Source organism: Pongo pygmaeus, chromosome 7, assembly GCF_028885625.2.
Source record: "Pongo pygmaeus isolate AG05252 chromosome 7, NHGRI_mPonPyg2-v2.0_pri, whole genome shotgun sequence".
Lineage (NCBI taxonomy): Eukaryota > Metazoa > Chordata > Mammalia > Primates > Hominidae > Pongo > Pongo pygmaeus.
In genome coordinates, this window is record NC_072380.2 from 104,685,502 (window position 1) to 104,702,802 (window position 17,301).

Consider the following 17,301-nt stretch of genomic DNA (forward strand, 5'->3'; position numbering starts at 1 on the left):
GGCTTATCTACCTTTGGTCTTCTAGGTTGCTGACCTTTTGATGGGGTTTTTGTGGGTTGTTGTTGTTTTCTATTTGTTTTACTTTTAACAGTCTGGCCACTCTTCTAAAGGGCTGCTTCAGTGTCCTGGGTGTCTGCTTCAGACCCTAGTTGCCTCAGTTTTTCCTGTAGCTGGAGGTACTACCATTGAAGGCTGTGAGACAGCAAAGAGGCAGCCTGCCCCTTCCTCTGGAAGCTCCATCCCTGCGGGGTACTAACCTATTGCCAGCCTGGATGTGCCTGTAGTAGGTGGCTGGAGACCCTGGCTGAGAGGTCTCAACCAGTCAGGAGGAACAGGATTAGGGACCCACTTAAAGAAAGAGTCTGGCTGCTTTTTGGTAGAGCAGCTCTGCTGTGTTGGAGATCCTTTCATTCCCTGATCAGTTTGGGTTCTCCAAGGCCCATAGGCTGGACCAGCTGAGAAGTCTGAATTGCCAAGGTGGAGGCCTCCCTTGCCCCTCAGGCACTTTGTCCCAGGGAGAACATGTACAAGGGTGGCTGGAGGCTGCAGCTGGGAGGACCTGGCTGGAAGAACCTGCCCTGAAAGGAGGAGTGGATCAGGGCCCCACTTAAAGCAAAAGTTTGTCCACACCTTGAAAAAACAGCTATCTTGTGGAGGGGAATTTCCTCTGCCCCTGTTGGCTTGGACTCTCCAAAACCTGCAGGCTGGAACAGCTGAGTTTTCCAACTAACCCAGGTGGCAGCCCTCCTTTCCCTTGGGCACTCTATACCAGGGAGAGATCAGAGCTCTGTCTCTATTACATACAATTGGGCATGGCTAAAGGGCCTGGCTGAGAGAGCCTGCCAAGTGAGGAGGAATGGATCTGGGTCCCACTTAAAGAAGCAGTCCAGCCACGATCAGGAAAAGCTGCTGTGTTGTGCTGTTGGAGGGACCCTCCCTTGTCTGGACAATTTCTACTCTCCAAAGCCCACAAGCTGGAACTGCTGAGCTGTCCAACCATCCTTGCTGGTGGGCCTCCCCTTCCCTGGGTACTTCGTGCCAGGGAGAGATCAGATCTCTGTCTCTAATACATGCCAGCAGCATGGCTGGAGGGTCCATCTGGGATGTCCTGCTCAGTGAGAAGGAATGGATGGAGGCCCTGCTTAAAGAGGCATTCTGGCCACAATCTGGCAAAGCCACTGTGTTGCACTGCTGGGGGGACCCTCCTCATCTGTTTGGACTCTCCAAAGCCCACAGGCTGGAATGGCTGAGTGAACCAAACAGCAGAGATGGTGCCTGCCCCTCTCCACAGGGCTCCATCCAGTCTCAGACAGGCTTTAACCTGTTGCTGGTGGCTGGCTCAAATTCCAAGCTGGTGGTTCTTATGAGGTGCTAAGGAAACAGGGCCCACAAAATGACACTGCTTGGTTCCCTGGATTCTGCCACTTCCTAGGGGTGTGTGTGTAATTCTTGCCATGCCTGAATTGCAGACTCGTTTGTTGCAGATCCCAGGTCTAGAGTATTTAAAGCTCCTGGGTCTCTGTGTGTGCCTGAGCAGCTGCCCTGAGAAGACTCCATAGAGACATCCAACTCTGTGTGTCAGATCCAAGGCTCTGGTGGCAGGGGCTCACAAGGGGATCTCCTGATTTGCAAGCTGCAAAGATCTGTGGGAGAAGTGTGGTTTCCCAGGGTCACACAATCACTCACCACTTCCTTTGGCTGGGGATGGGGGTTCCCTTGGCTCTATGTTGCTTTTAGGTGAGCTGTTGCCCCACCATGCTTTTCTTTGTTCTCCACATGTTGAGTTCTCTCCCTGATCAGTTCCAATATGGGAATCTGGATATTTCAGTTGAAGAGGCTGTATTCACTTGCCCCTTTTGTTCCTCTCCTTGAGTGTCATGGACCACAGCTGCTTCTAATCGTCCATCTTGGCCCCTCCCCCTAAACTTTCATCTTAAAACTTCTTTTGCTGCCTTCCATAAATTTTAGTATGTTATGTCTCCATTTTAGTCTCAAAATATTTTTTGATTTCTCTTTTGATGTTTTTCTAGACTCATAGGTTGTTCAAGAGTGTGATGTTTAATTTCTACATATGTGTAAACTTTTTAGTTTTTCTCCTGTTATTGATTTCTAGTTTCATAGCATTTGTGTTTGGAAAAGATACTTGATATTTATACTGAATGGGGAAATATTGAAAGCATTTCCCCTGAGAACTGGAACAAGACAAGGATGCCCACTTTTACCACTTATGTTCAACGTAGTACTGGAAGTCCTAGTCAGAGCAATCAGACAAGAGAAAGAAATAAAGGGCATCCAAATTGGAAAAGAGAAAGTCAAACTCACTCTTTGCTGAAGATATAACTATATACTTAGAAAACTCTAAAGACTCACCTAAAAATCTCCTAGATCTGATAAACAAATTCAGTAAAGTCGCAGGATACAAAATCAATGTATGTAATCAGTAGTGCTGCTACACACCAAAAGGGACTGAGCTGAGAATCAAATTAAGAACTCAATACCTTTCAGAACAGCTGCAAAAAAAAAAAAAAAAAAACCTTCTGAATATACTTAACCAAGGAAGTGAATGATCTCTACAATGAAACTACAAAACACTACTGAAAGAAATTATAAATGACAAAAACAAATGGAAACAGAGTCAATGCTCATGGATGGGAAGAATCAATATTGTGAAAATAACTGTACTGACAAAAGCAATCTACAGATTTAATGCAATTTCCATCAGAATACCATCATCATTCTTCAGAGAACTAGAAAAAAAAAATCCTAAAACTCATGTGGAACTAAAAAAAGAGTCCACATAGCCACAGCAATACAAAGCAAAAGGAACAAATCTGGAAGCATCACATTACCCGACTTCAAATTATACTACAAGACTGTAGTTATCAAAGCAGCATGGTACTGATATAAAAATAGGCACATAGACCAATGGAATACAATAGAGAATCCAGAAATAAAGCCAAATACTTATAGCCAATTGATCTTTGACAAAGCATAAAAAACACAAATTGGGGAAAGGATACTCTATTCAGTAAATGATATTGGGAAAACTGGCAAGCCACATATTGAAGAATGAAACTGGTTCCCCATTTCTCACCTTATACAAAAATCAACTCAAGATTGATCAAAGATCTGAATCTAATGCCTGAAACTATAAAAGTTCTGAAGATAACATCCAAAAAACTCTTCTGGACATGGGCTTAGGCAAAGAATTCATGACTAAGACCCCAAAAACAAATGCAACAAAAACAAAAATAAATAAAAGGGATCTAATTAAACTAAAAAGCTTCTGCACAGATAAAGAAATAATCATCAGAGTAAACAGACAACCCACAGAGGAGAAAATATTCACAAACTATCCATCCAACAAAGAACTAGTATCCAGAATCTACAAAGAACTCAAACAAATCAGCAAGAAAAAATAAATAATCCCATCAAAAAGCAGACAAAGGACATGAATAGACATGTCTCAAAAGTAGATATATGAACAGCCAACAATCATATAAGAAAATGCAGCCAGGCATGTTGGCTCACGCCTTTAGTCCCAGCACTTTGGGAGGCCGAGGTGGGTGGATCACCTGAGGTCAAGAGTTTGAGACGAGCCTGGCCAACATGGTGAAACTCCATCTGTACTAAAAAAAATACAAAAATTAGCTGGACATGGTGGTGCCTGCCTATAATCCCAGCTACTTGGGAGGTTGAGGCAGGAGAATTGCTTGAACCCCAGAGACAGAGGTTGCAGTGAGCCGAGACTGCACAATTGCACTCCAGCCTGGGTGACAAGAATGAGAAACTCTGTCTCAAAAAAAAAAAGAAAAAGAAAGAAAGAAAGAAAAAAGAAATGCATAACCTCTCTAATTATCAGGAAGTGCAAATTAAGACCACAATGAAATACCACCTTACTCCTGCAAGAATGACCATAATTAAAAAGTCAAAAAACAAAAGATGTTGGAGTGGATATGGTGAAATGGGAACACTTTCACACTGTTGGTAGGAATGTAAATTAGTACAACCACTATAGAAAACAATATGGAGGTTCCTTAAAGAACTAAAAGTAAAACTACGATTTGGTATAGCAATTCCACTACTGGGTATCTACCCAAAGGAAAAGAAGTCATTATACAAAAAAGACACATGCACAAACATGTTTATAGCAGTACAATTTGCAATTACAAGATATGAAACCAACCTAAGTGCCCATCAACCAACGGGCAGATAAAGAAAATATGGTATATCTATACCATGAAACACTACCCAGCCATAAAAAGGAATAAATTATGTCTCTTGCAGCAACTTGGATGGAGCTGGAGGCCATGATTCTAAGTGAAGTAACTAAGGAATGGAAAAACAAATATCGTATGTTTTCATTTATAAGTGAGAGCTAAGATATGAGGACACAAAGGCATACGAATGATATAATGGACTTTGAGGATATGTGGGGAAGGATGGGAGGGGGGTAAGGAATAAAAGACTACATATTGAGTACTGTGATAAGTGATGGGTGCACTAAAATCTCAGAAATCACCACTAAAGAACTTATCCATGAACCAAAAACCACCTGTACCCCAAAAACTATTGAAATTAAAAAAAGACATGATACAACTTTAATGTCCTCAAATGTTTTTTAGAGATGGGATCTCAGTCAATTTATCCTTCCACCTCAGCATCTTGAATAGCTGGGATTACAGGTATAAGCCACTCCACCAGGCTTAAATTTGTTAAGTTGTCTTGAGGCCTAACGTATTATCTACCCTGGAGAATGTTTTGTATACACTTGAGCAGAGTAAAGTGAAGTTTTTCTGAATAAATTGAGGTTCACTTCCAAAGTTTTCTTGTTGGTTTTCTTTCTGGATAACCTATTCATTGTGTGATATCCATACCATGGGATACAGGTATTGACATCCCCTAATAATATCATATGGCTGTCTATTTCTTCCTTCAGATCTGCCAATAGTTGCTTTATATATTTAGGTGCTTAATTGTAGAGTGCATATACATTGACAATTATCATATCCTCTTGATGAATTGATCCCTTTGTCATTACATAGTGAACTTCTTTGTCTCTTGTTATAGTTTTTGACTTAAGTCTGTTTTTTCTGATATACATATAGCTACTCCTCCTATCTTTTGTTTTTTTTTTTTTTGAGACAGAGTCTCGTTGTTGCCCAGGTTGGAGTGCAGTGGCGCGATCTCGGCTCACTGCAGGCTCCGCCACCCAGGGTTCACGCCATTCTCCTGCCTCAGCCTCCTGAGTAGCTGGGACTACAGGCACTCACCACCTCGCCAGGCTAATTTTTTGTATTTTTAGTAGAGACGGGGTTTCACCGTGTTAGCCAGGATGGTCTCAATCTCCTGACCTCGTGATCCACCTGCCTCGGCCTCCCAAAGTGCTGGGATTACAGGCATGAGCCACCGCACCCAGCCTACCTTTTGGTTTTTATTTGCATGGAATATCTTTTCCATCCCTTCACTTTTGGCCTATGCATGTCCTTAAAGCTAAAATGAGTTTCTTACAGGCAGCGTATGGTTGGATCTTGTGTATGTGCTTTTTAAAATTCAGCCACTCTGTGTCCTTCTGATTGGTGAATTCAGTTTATTTAAATCTGAAGTAATTATTAATAGATTAGGACTTGCTATTTCCATTTCAAATATTTTCTGTTTTATAGTTCCTTTACATCTCTTGCTCTCTTCTCTTGTTATTTGATTTTATATAGCAGTGTGCTTGATTTTTTTCTTTTCATCTTTTAAATATCTACTCTAGGTTTTTGCTCTGTGATTATCATGGGATTACAAAAAACATTTAACAGGTATAAAAGTCTAAGTTTATTTTAACTTCGATAGCATACAGCAACTTTATCATTTACCCTTTACTGCCCACATTTTAAGATTTGATTTCACAATTTGTTATATTGTTTATTCATTAACAGATTATTATAGGTACAGTTATTTTAATATGCTTGTTTTTTCACCTTTATAGTAGAATTTAAAATGATTTATACACAATTACAGTATTATTCTGAATTTGATTATTTACTTAGCTTTACCAGTGAGTTTTATACTTTTATATGCTTTCATTTTACTAATTAGTGTCCCTTCTGTTAGCTTGAAGAACTCCCTTTAATATTTCATGTAAGGCAGGTCTAGTAGTGATGAATTCCTTCTGCTTCTGTTTATCTGGGAATCTTTATCTTTCCCTCATTACTGAAGGACAACTTTGCTACATAAAGTTTTCTTAGTTGACTTTTCCCCTCCCCAGAACTCTGAATATTATCATTCTGCTCTATACTGGCCTTCAAGGTTTGTGCTAAGAAATTCACTGAGTCTAAGGTAGCTTTTTTGTTTGTTTGTAACAAGTCTCTTATTTATTTCTGCTTTCAAAATTTTTCCCTTATCTTTGATTTTTGATAATATTGTTAGAATGGGTCTCTGTGAAGTCCTCTTTACATTGAAACTATTTGGGAACTTTTGAGAATCATGTACATGAATTGTTCATATTTTTCTCAATATTTGTACAATTTTCAGGTATTATCTATTTAAATAACTTCTCTGATTCCTTCCCTCTATTTTTTTTCTCCTTCTGGGGACTCCATATTTCTTATATCATTTCTCTTGATGGTGTCCTATAAATATCGTAAGGCTTCTTTATTTTTTATATTCTGTTTTCTTTTTTTCACTCTGACTGGATAATTTCAAATTACCTAACTTCAAGTTCACATATTTTCTTCTGTTTGACTGAAGTGTGCTATTTAAGGCCTATTTTGCATTTTTCATTTCCTTCACTGTATTCATCACCTCCAGAATTTCATTTTAAAAATAATTTATATCTCTTTGTTGATCTTCTCATTTTGTTTATGTATTTTTCCTAATTTCATTTTTATCTATTTGTGTTCTTTTTTAGCTTACTGACATTCCTCGAAACAATACTTTTGGATTCCTTGTTAGGCAATTTATAGAACTCCATTTTTTTGAGGACAGTTATTAGAAAATGTGCATATTCTTTTGCTGGTGTCATATTTCCTTGTTTTTTTAATGTTCTTTGAAGTCTTGTATTGCTACCCTCACATTTAAAGAAGAAATCACCTTTTCCAGTTCTTACTGATTGGCCCTGGGAAAGAAATACCTTCATCAGTGAGCCAGGCTGGGGATTCTGAGGCTCTCTCTGACCTTTTCTATGGATTTACTCACTCCATCCTTCATGTTTCCTTTTGGGAGAAAATTCTTAAAAATTCAAGAATTTCCCAAAACCAGGTCTGGTATTGACAGTCTTCTGTTTGTTTTCCCTATGGCAGTGCCTTGAAATGCTTAAGTTTGTCTGCGTTTCTCCAATCCTGCAGAATCAAGCTGGCTGACTGCATGTGCTCATGAGCTTGTGTGCAAAGGTTCCCACTTGTTGTTGAGGGAGTGCACATGGGAAGTAAGCTACCAGGAATATGGGTGAGGTATGTAGAACATTGAAGGTGCCTGTGGGCCAGTTGAGAGGAGGGGGTCTGTGGGTTAGGTACTCCAAGTCACTTGTGGGTGGTCCTCCTGATGGAGTTCATGTGGTTGTTAGTTGGACAAATGGCCCTTTTTTGAGTTTCTAGCCTTGCCTCTGTTTCCTGCTCCCAGCTTCCCCCAGCCACTTAGCCATGCTGATCCCTTCAGTATGAAGAAATGAGAAAGAGATGGGCCTCTGAGGCAGTGTCCTGCACAGCTGGCATAGCCAGGCTCAGTCTGTTTTCACTTTCCCCTATGAGAGGCATCACGGGCTGAGGGGCTTTCTCTTGTCACTAAGCTGTGCCACCTTGGGCAAGTGGTGAAAAGGGTAAAGGGAAACTGATTTTCTTCTCTTTTAATGTATTATTAGAATATATTTTTTGAACTTCTCTGCTGGCTCCCAGACACCCACAAGGGTACTCTTTGTGGTTCCTTTGTGAACTATGGGTGCACTATGGGGAGGTGGTGGTAAAGAACTTCTATTTAGACAATTTGCTGATGTCACTCCTCTAGGAAGATGACACATTCCTACCAGTTGCTATGTAACTGACAGAACTTCATTGTGAAAGGAAGATATTTTCTTGCCCCATTGACTTGAGGCTTGGATATATGACTTGCTTTATGCTACGGAATGTGTTCATAAGTAGTAGAGGCAAAGTTGGAGGAAAAATGTTAAGTCCCTTCTCATGAATTGTCCATGCTCTGTTTCCCTCTGCCAGGAGGAGGTGTTACATTTAGTCTGATGGTTATCTGATCACAGTTGTAACCAAGACAGCAGAGGAGAAAATGATTCTTCTTGAAAATGCTTTGGACATTCTTGTGTATTTTCTGAGTAGCTTGTCAAGTTTCAAACAAAGCAAAACAAAATAAAAATACAAATTTTGACATTTTCGGGGACTATATGTATTATATTTCTTATCAAACTGGTGATAACTGAGATTTTCCCAGCATTGCATCTTCCAGTCACTGAATATGTTTTTTTTTCCAGCCTCAATAATGATTTATAGTTTTTCCCCATATCTTTTGGTGGTTTTATTTATTGGCATTTTTGGTGCTTTTAAAATTAACTTTTAAAAATCTCATATTCTAACTCGTCATAGCTAACAAATAGAAATATTGTTTTTTAAAAATATCAGGCTTGTCCAGTAATTGCTAAATTAACTTGTTTTAATAACTTACCTATAAATTATTTTATATTTTCATGTACACAATCTGCCTTTTCCTCCCTTGCCACACACACAGAATGTAGCAATAGCTTACTTTATACCAGGTGTTCAACACCTACTATTAAATGGAACAAAATTCTAAGTGTTTTTTAATCAAGGCTGGGAGTCTTTTTCAAAATAACCATTTCTACATCTCATCTGCTCCCATAGGTTTGGGCTAGGGCCTGACCACATTTATTCTAAAAAATTTCCCAAATTATTCTGATGTAAAAACCTTGTTGTGCAATGCTGTTTTATATCAATAAAATACAAATAAATTTTCTGTATAATTCAAGTCCTAAATATATTTTGCTCTCAAATGTCTGAGAAGCTGAGACAAAAACATTCATTGTTTTGGACACATTTGTTTAAATTTCCTTTTATCCTTGATTTGATAAGGTACACTATAAAAATCAACCAATCAAAATTTAAATGTTAGATTTGTTTGTAAGAAGAAAAAGGGATTTAAATGTGAGATTCTTTAAATCATTTAAAAGAATTGTGGCAGAGCTAGCTAAGAAATGGATGTGTAGAGAAGAGGTGGCCGAATGTTTTCTCTCTTGGCTGAAACCTCCACAAACAACAAGCTACAATGAGTAAATCATCTTTTAAATGGATGAGACTAGGAATCCAGATGTTTGGAAGCAAGATACTAGCTGGTAATGTGCTATAGCCCATCATCCAGGCCCTTCCTGAGGGAAATGATAGCAAAGCCAGACTCTTTGCTTTCTAAATATCCTCTGAAACCAATCTTGTTGTCACCAACATCACGACTTTGTTTCAGCTGGCAATTTACCAACATCTGCTTGGCAAGGACTCTTTTTCCCTGACTCTCAGATATATGTGTTTTCCCATTTTGAAGCACTGAACCCAACACACAGCAAGAAGAGAGTATTGAAGTCACAATGACTATATGCCAATTTATTTGCAGAAAAACCTCCGATCTTCTTATTTAAAGTATTATTCCTACCTTCACAATCTTGGCAGTATAAATTATCAGTGTGTACTTCACTGCTTGGAGTAATCTAAAGGAAAGAAAACATATGCATTTACATCTATTCAGGTAGCCCTTCACAGTTATTTTGAGTTTTGCAAAGAAAATGGGACAGGTGCTGTAGTTTTACATTACAGAATATCAAATATTGTGCTTTACTAGCATTTCAACCCCAAGGCTTTATAAATTTTAAAAATGAGATTAAATGGTTGGCAGAGGGAAAGTTTATTAAATGTACAAAAATCATCAATCACATCCATTACATTTAGATTGGAACATGGTCAAGCACATCTTTTCACTTCTTTGACCACTTTTATGATTGTCAAACTTATTCAATCATTTGTTGAGTGCAAAAGTTGTATTTATTAGGAAGGAGACAGAATGTTTCTTTGGCTGCTTATAGTCCAAGTGGGACAGAAAAATCACTTCAGCATTGCACAAGCCAGCTGAGAGATAATTAAGTCATTTGAATGTGAGGTTTCTTGGCTTCCCTCTCTCATTTTTTCCCTTGTCTCTTCTTGGAAGCAAAAACCATGGATCTTGTCCCATGTCCTTCCCCTGACTGTTCTTAACATTCCCTTTTCCTCCCTGAAGTAAGTGCATAATATTTCCTCTTACTGAAGAAAAAATATTGAGAAAAATCACTAGCAAAGATTCATAAGGTCAACCTTAGATACCTGTAGAGCTCTGTAAATATGTCTCTCTTAACCTTGTATGATCTCAAAATAATCTATTTAGGCATCATTTCTTTTTTAGAATGTAAATTCCTTCAGGTCACAGATGTAGCTTATTCATCTTTGCATCCTTAAAACCTAATATAATAGGTGATAAGGAAGTGCTCCTCAAACAAAACTGAATTGAAGATCAAATAGTAAACTTTTTAATTTTATGGATAAAGAAACAGACCCAGAAGTTGAAGTGATTTTCCCAGTTCTAAGATAGTCAGTGGTAATGTCCTTCTACTTTGCTGAAGAGTTTTAAAAGCCAGCTTTTTTTTTTTCCTACCTGGGCTGTGCAGACTCATCCAGAGAGGAACACATAAAGCATATGAGGCCACTTGGAGACATCATAAAAGATTTTGGGCAGTGGAACAATCATTTGGCTGGTGATCCTTGGATCTCCACATTTTGTTCTCATAGTCCCAGATGGTAGCATGATTTCACATGCCCAGTGTCTGGCTAAATGATTTTGTCCAAATTCAATATCAAGAATATAAAACGATGTGATCTGGAAGGGACAAATAATTGGAACTGACAACATAAATAATATGTGCTCTTTTAATTAACGAAATAGAATTGTATCTAGCTGTACAAAGCCTAAGTGCAGATAAATTTTATAATTTTATATCATCAAATCTAAGTAACTTTAAACATTTAAAACTTTAGATGTTTAAAGGTATTTAAAATATTTTTTCTTTACCCAATTAAATTCTCTCACTTCCCCTTATATATGTAATATACATATCTACATACATTAAGAAGTGTTGTGTTAACAATGTTAAACATCTTAAAATTAATGGGGCTATTTAGTTGTTTCTCACACATGTATTCAAATGTCAGTATTTCATTACTCTTAGCCTCATAGGTGACACTGTCTTCTAAGAAAATACTTTGGGGTGTTTTATTACAAGTTAATTTCTGTTGAGTATTTGAAATGGTTTTTCTGTGTAAGTAAAGGTTTGACTTACTTTCTATAAAAATAGAGTGTATTATTTGAATACAAGATATTGGTTGTTTTCCAAAAAATCAGTGTCAACTAGTTAGTTCATATCTGAGCTATAATAGAGTATTGTTCCTGTTTTGACTGCTGTTTTGACTTAAACAGAATTATTCCCCATTTTATTGCCAACAAATGTTGAATTTGGAGATAGAATTACATACATTGGATTAAATGCAGTACACAAATAAATACAGTATGCTGCTGTTTAAGGACTGCTGGTGCAATCTGCTGCCAATTCTTGAAACATTAAATTCTACTACTCCTCTACTAAATAATAATATAGGCTTGAGGTGCACTGGAGAACAGGAGCTGTTACAGCTATTGAAATCAACAGACTCAGGCATCCATTCACCAATTTGGGCTGGAAACTTGCCAAAGTAGATTTTATTTTATTTTTAAACTACTGTTAAAGCTGGCAGAATTAAATGTACCCACACACTCTCTCTCTACAAACAGGGACAAAAATGAATATGAGTTAGGGGTGTTGGGGACTTTGTGATTCCAGTTTCTTCTCATATAATCCATCCTTAAACTCTTTTTGGACAATTTTCTTGTACTTGCCATTGAGATACTTAGTTACATGCAATGGAACTACCTTGATATGTTTTATGTAACTTTTTTTTTCTAGCTAAGGCCAGTATATTTGTTCAGGTCTATATGATAGTTTCCAAGTTGGTACAACTCCACTTCAAATTTAGACAGTTAAAGATCAATAGAAACTTTATGGAAATAAAATAGTTGCAAAAATATGTCAGTGTCTTTTTTTTCCCTTAATAAGCAAGGTAAAATAGATTTGAAATGTTTATCACCTCGGTGCTTTATGGTATTTGAGTAGAATTTAGCAAGAGCAGAAATTCTTGGCATTTCCATGAGCTTTTATTTCTATTATCTCCAATACTTTCAGATTTCAAAGAACAGTTTTGGTGCTAATTACCAGATTTTGACTTTTACGAAAACCCCACACCACATGTCCTGATTTTATACCCGGTTGCATGTGGAATCTGAAATGTGGTTTTATCAAAATAAACTCACACTTTAGTGTGTGGAATTTCACTTGTAAAGTAGAGATCATAATTTCAAAAACAAACACAATTTGCACTTGGTTTTGCTTGAAAAAATAAAACGCTTGGCTGTGATCAGATGAAAAATGTTTTACTCAAGTACTGGCTTTTCTCTGAAAAGCACCCGTGGTTGGAGCCAAGTGGTCGTGAACAGCATCATCTTCTATGCAAGCACCTTGGCATCTCCTTATTTAATTGGTATATTTATAAGTTTTTTTTTCTTAAAATTATTTTATTCTTTTTTAGAAGTCCAAACGTTTATTCTAACATTTCCTACTTATTTGGGTCAAGAGCAGCACTTGTAAGGACCAATTATGGGAAGAAAAAAAAATTCTTGAATTACTAATTGAATCAAAAGAATTAAATACACTGTTTTCCGATGCAGAAATATCCAGTTATATCGCCGAGGGGCAACTGATGTCACAGAAGACAGAATTTGAATTCTAGCCCTGCCACCCAGTTTCTCTTTTACCTTGAGCAAGTTATATAATCTCTCAAATCCCAAGCTTCCTCATCTTGTAAATGGCAATAACTAACAGAATAATTTTGAAGATGGGATGGGAAATGAGACATGGAGAGACCCTAGTTACGTGCTTAGAACATAGGAGATACTCAGAGAAGCTGCTGGTGCTTGGGATGGCATTTCAAGTCCACGGTGGAAAAATAAAAATAAAATAGAATCAGAACACTTGAGTTACTTAGATTTTAAAGTTTTTTAATTTAAAAATTATTTAATTTTTTAAAGATACAGTTCTCACTATGTTTTTCAGGCTTGTCTCAAACTCTTGGTGATCCCCCCACCTCAGCCTCCAGAGTAGCTGGGATTACAGGTGTGAGTCACTTCACCAGGGAGATTTTAAAATTTTTATATGTAAAATTGAAAAAACAGTTTGTGCCATTATTACCTATCATCAACTCTATCAATAGTTTTTGTTTGTGTTAAGTATTAAAGCTATTCCAAAAGAATTAGCCCTCATGATCCAACAGGCTCATAACACAGTAAGAGAAGAATGCAAGAAAGGGCCATGCATTTTATCATTTACAAGACATCCCTGGATGCCTGTGAAGACAGTAGAGAGAGGAGAAAAATGTAGAGTGCGGTCTTGTTGTCAGCACGGTTGGGTGGAGAGCCACCTCTAGTACTTATCGCTGTAAATCTTTCAGTAGGTCAATTAACCTCCCAAAGATGAATAGTGGCATTTATCTTGATGAGCTATTTTGAGAATCAAATGAGAAAATCCATACAAAGTCTTAGCAAGGCCCCTGGCACATGATAAACATACCAGAGATGGTTTAGCCCTCAACATGATTATTAGTCTGTCTTTCCTTTAGGGGTTTCTTTCTTAGAAGCATCTATCTACCTTTCCGGGAAGAACACAAAATGGAATACACTAGCATTTACACTAGCATTTACACTAGCATTGTTCTGAACAGTCCATGGCTATATAAAGAGCTACCTTTCATTTTGAGAGGAATTATTGGGTCTCAATTCGTTGAATTATTTGAACATAATAACAAACTTCCAGTTTCTTTATTTCTTCATCTTGGACATCATGTAGCAATGTGTACACAAGTAGCCTTAGGTCTTTGGACGTCATCATGAACAACCTTTTTATAAGTCCGTTGTTAAACTCTTTATGAGATTCATCAAAGTGAGTAACACTGCTAGTCCTCTAAGAGTCTCTTACCCCATGAATGATTTATAACAAAGAGAGCTACCTTATTAAAAGGTTCTTGTGCTTCAGAGTCTCTTTTGAGCTCCAAGAGCTAAGAGTTTCCATTATTATATTAGAAGAAATACATGTTAATTCAAGAGAAATTTAAAAAGCCATGGGCAGTTTACCAATTTGTTGTGTAGTCCCATCTTTTAAAAATATTCCCTTCCCTTTGTTTCTTTAATCATTTTCATCTGTTCTTTTAATTAATACTTTCTGCATGTTACAATGTTCTTGACCTTGCTAGAGAATAAGACTGGCAGAACCTCTGCCCTTGAAGAGTTGCTAATGGTTCTCAAAGGGAGCTGCACATCAGCATCAGTGGGAATTTGTTTTAAGAGAACCAACATGTAACCATTGTATCAGAATCTTTAAGGTATGGGTGAAGACCCAGAGGCAGAAGGAGCCTACTACTTTGATGGATCTAAAAAGAAAGCCATTTGCATTGGACTACAGTGATCAAGAGGTAGAGGGTAGGAAATGGCTGTATTAGAGAAGCAGAGCCTGACCTCAGGCCAACCTCCCCAATTTCAGAAACTGTTACTTAACTGACACTGGATTTAACAAACCATTTATTCAGATTATCAAGTGCAATCCTTTTCAATGTTATAATGAGTGGGATATTAAAAAGATTTTTGAAGAACTCATGCTTCATTTCAAATACGTGTTGCAATTTGAAATCTGCTAAATGTGGTCTTAACATCAATTTTTCAAAAGAGGGAAAAGGAGCCCTCAAATGTCTATAGTAAAATTTTCTTAATCACTTGAACTACAGATGCCCATTCGTTTATGTCCCTTCCCTTGCAACATTTTCCTAGTAGAATATTTCATACATTCAAATGTCATCAATTACTAACTCTAGGTTATGAACACACATGTCCCTTTTACTTGGCTCTTTATATAAAATTTTCCAAATCCATTGGATCATTTATTATTCAACTTCAATGTCTTCACCTAGTTACTACAAAGGTGGGATGAAGGAGTAGAGTAACCTGACAGTAGTCTAAGTGTGGGATTTGGGGAATTAATCAACATCATTTTGGTATGGACATTTCTTGAACCTTATTTAAAATTATATCTGGGTCTTTAGATCTCAGTTTATCCATCTTATTATTTGTCTTTTTATTGTCTAGTAGTCACAAATATCTTCAGTGTTTCTCTATTGTCATTTTAAGTAGTTTAGTGATAAAGTACAAAATATTTGTTTTCAAAATTTCATAGTTTTCATTTCCTTCCAAACTTAGTTATAAACTAGATAAAAATAAAATCAAAAGGGAATAAATATGTAACCCTTCTTTTAATCCAATATCATTTAGACCATCTTACTATTTGGAGATGTGTTTTTTACTCTCAATAATTTTTTACAGTAGTCAACAACTTAACATTTTTTGAACACCTCTATTTAGAAAATAATTACTTTTATTATGATAAGTCTCCTCCACTCATACTATTATTCCTTTTTAGATGAGTTGGAATATTATTAATATTTTACATTAATGTGATATTTAATAAATGACTTAGAAAAAGATTTTGATCAGAAAAACTGTACATGACAATTCCATTCTTGCAGACCAAATGTATAATTTATAAATCTTCATTACACAAAATATTCAGGATGATCAAGGCCCATTAATTCATGTAAAAATATTTAGCATTCTGGAATAAATCTCTGAAACATCCAAAAAAAAATCTGGGTAAATTTATGAGTTATGATGCTTTTAATCTGTAGTCATAATGTGGATCTGGCTTCATTTGATTGCATAATTAGAAGAAAAGATGGACGCATGAAAAGTCATCTAATGGCCTATTAGAACATTGCTTTGTTTGATTCATTAATATGCAATGAAATGTATATTGTAAGAAACTACTGAAACATATTTCCTTGGCTAAAATTCAAGAATGTTTACATGATTGAAGAGTTATTTTTCCAGGAGAGTAAAGTTTAATTGTAATCAGATGTTCATCTGGAAGCACAAGGATAGTAATAATATTGTTGGAAATGATATTTAAATGTTTGCCTTATATTCAGCCTCATGTAGAACCATACTCATGTTCAGAATGTATAGATGAACAAATCTTGCTTTTTCATGTCTTTTTAATCAAATTTCTTCCTGGGGTCTGAGTGCCAGCTCTAGAAGCTGGAATGAAGTTCCATAGAGAAGTCCAAGAAATCACGGTAGTACCTGCTTACTGTTTCTGAACCTCAGTGTAAGGGCTGCTGAGTCATATAACTCCATTGAACTGTATTTGAATGATGCTCCCAGTTGTGCAATATAGCAGCATAACTTTAAAGAGCACTTGGCTTTTGTGGCACACTCAAATCTCTGATTTTTCACACTGCTGAAAAGACTTTTTTTCCAAGTTTCAGTTATTTATTAATCAGTGTGATTTCCAGTAGATTACTTCAACATGACTTCATGCACTTAGAGGAGAAATATTTCCTGGTTAAGTGGAAAATTGTGCAGATGGCTTCTGGAAGACCTTCATTCTAAAGCAGCTTTATAGTGAAACACTTCATTTAGAAATCTAGACCATCTTTCTTCATTTGCTGTAATCCACATTCACTGATTAGAACTTGTATCAATCACTGGGACCCAGTTTTTTCCAGGGCTCTGGGTTATTCTTTCTGTCCCAACTAACATCTGCATCGAACAATGCCAGACTCAAGAGATACAGTGCTGCTCCAGTACATCCAGCTCCAATAAATACAGAGGTAGATCAAACTCAGATGTTTCTTGGCCTGACTGATGATCTGGTGGAACATGTTTGTGACAGAGGCCTCCAATTGGAAAGGAGAGAACAAGCCTAGCCACCAGGCCCTGGGCTAAGTAGTATCTGCACTTGAAAAGACTGGTTTTAATGTATATTTAAATGTTATAGTATAGTTAATGGGCTATCAGGTAAATCTATGAGCCATATTTCCTCTACTTAACTGGAGGAAGTGTAAAGAAAGAGATATACCTGATTATAGACAGACTGCTAGATTTTAGAAAACAAAATGGAAAGAAAGTTAAGTGAACAGAATGTTCATGTTGGAAACTGAAGGAAGAATGAATTAAGTTTTATCAATTCGACCTTCTTAAATCTCTTGATTTGGTCTGTATCCTTCCATACATCCTTGCTGCCACATCACC

The 17,301-nt window shown here is 37.0% G+C and overlaps 1 pseudogene; it reads right to left on the reverse strand.

Moving 5' to 3' along the window:
* Positions 1-16,693: 16,693 nt before the first annotated feature.
* LOC129042108 (cytochrome c oxidase subunit NDUFA4-like) lies at positions 16,694-16,931 on the reverse strand (annotated as a pseudogene).
* Positions 16,932-17,301: the final 370 nt, after the last annotated feature.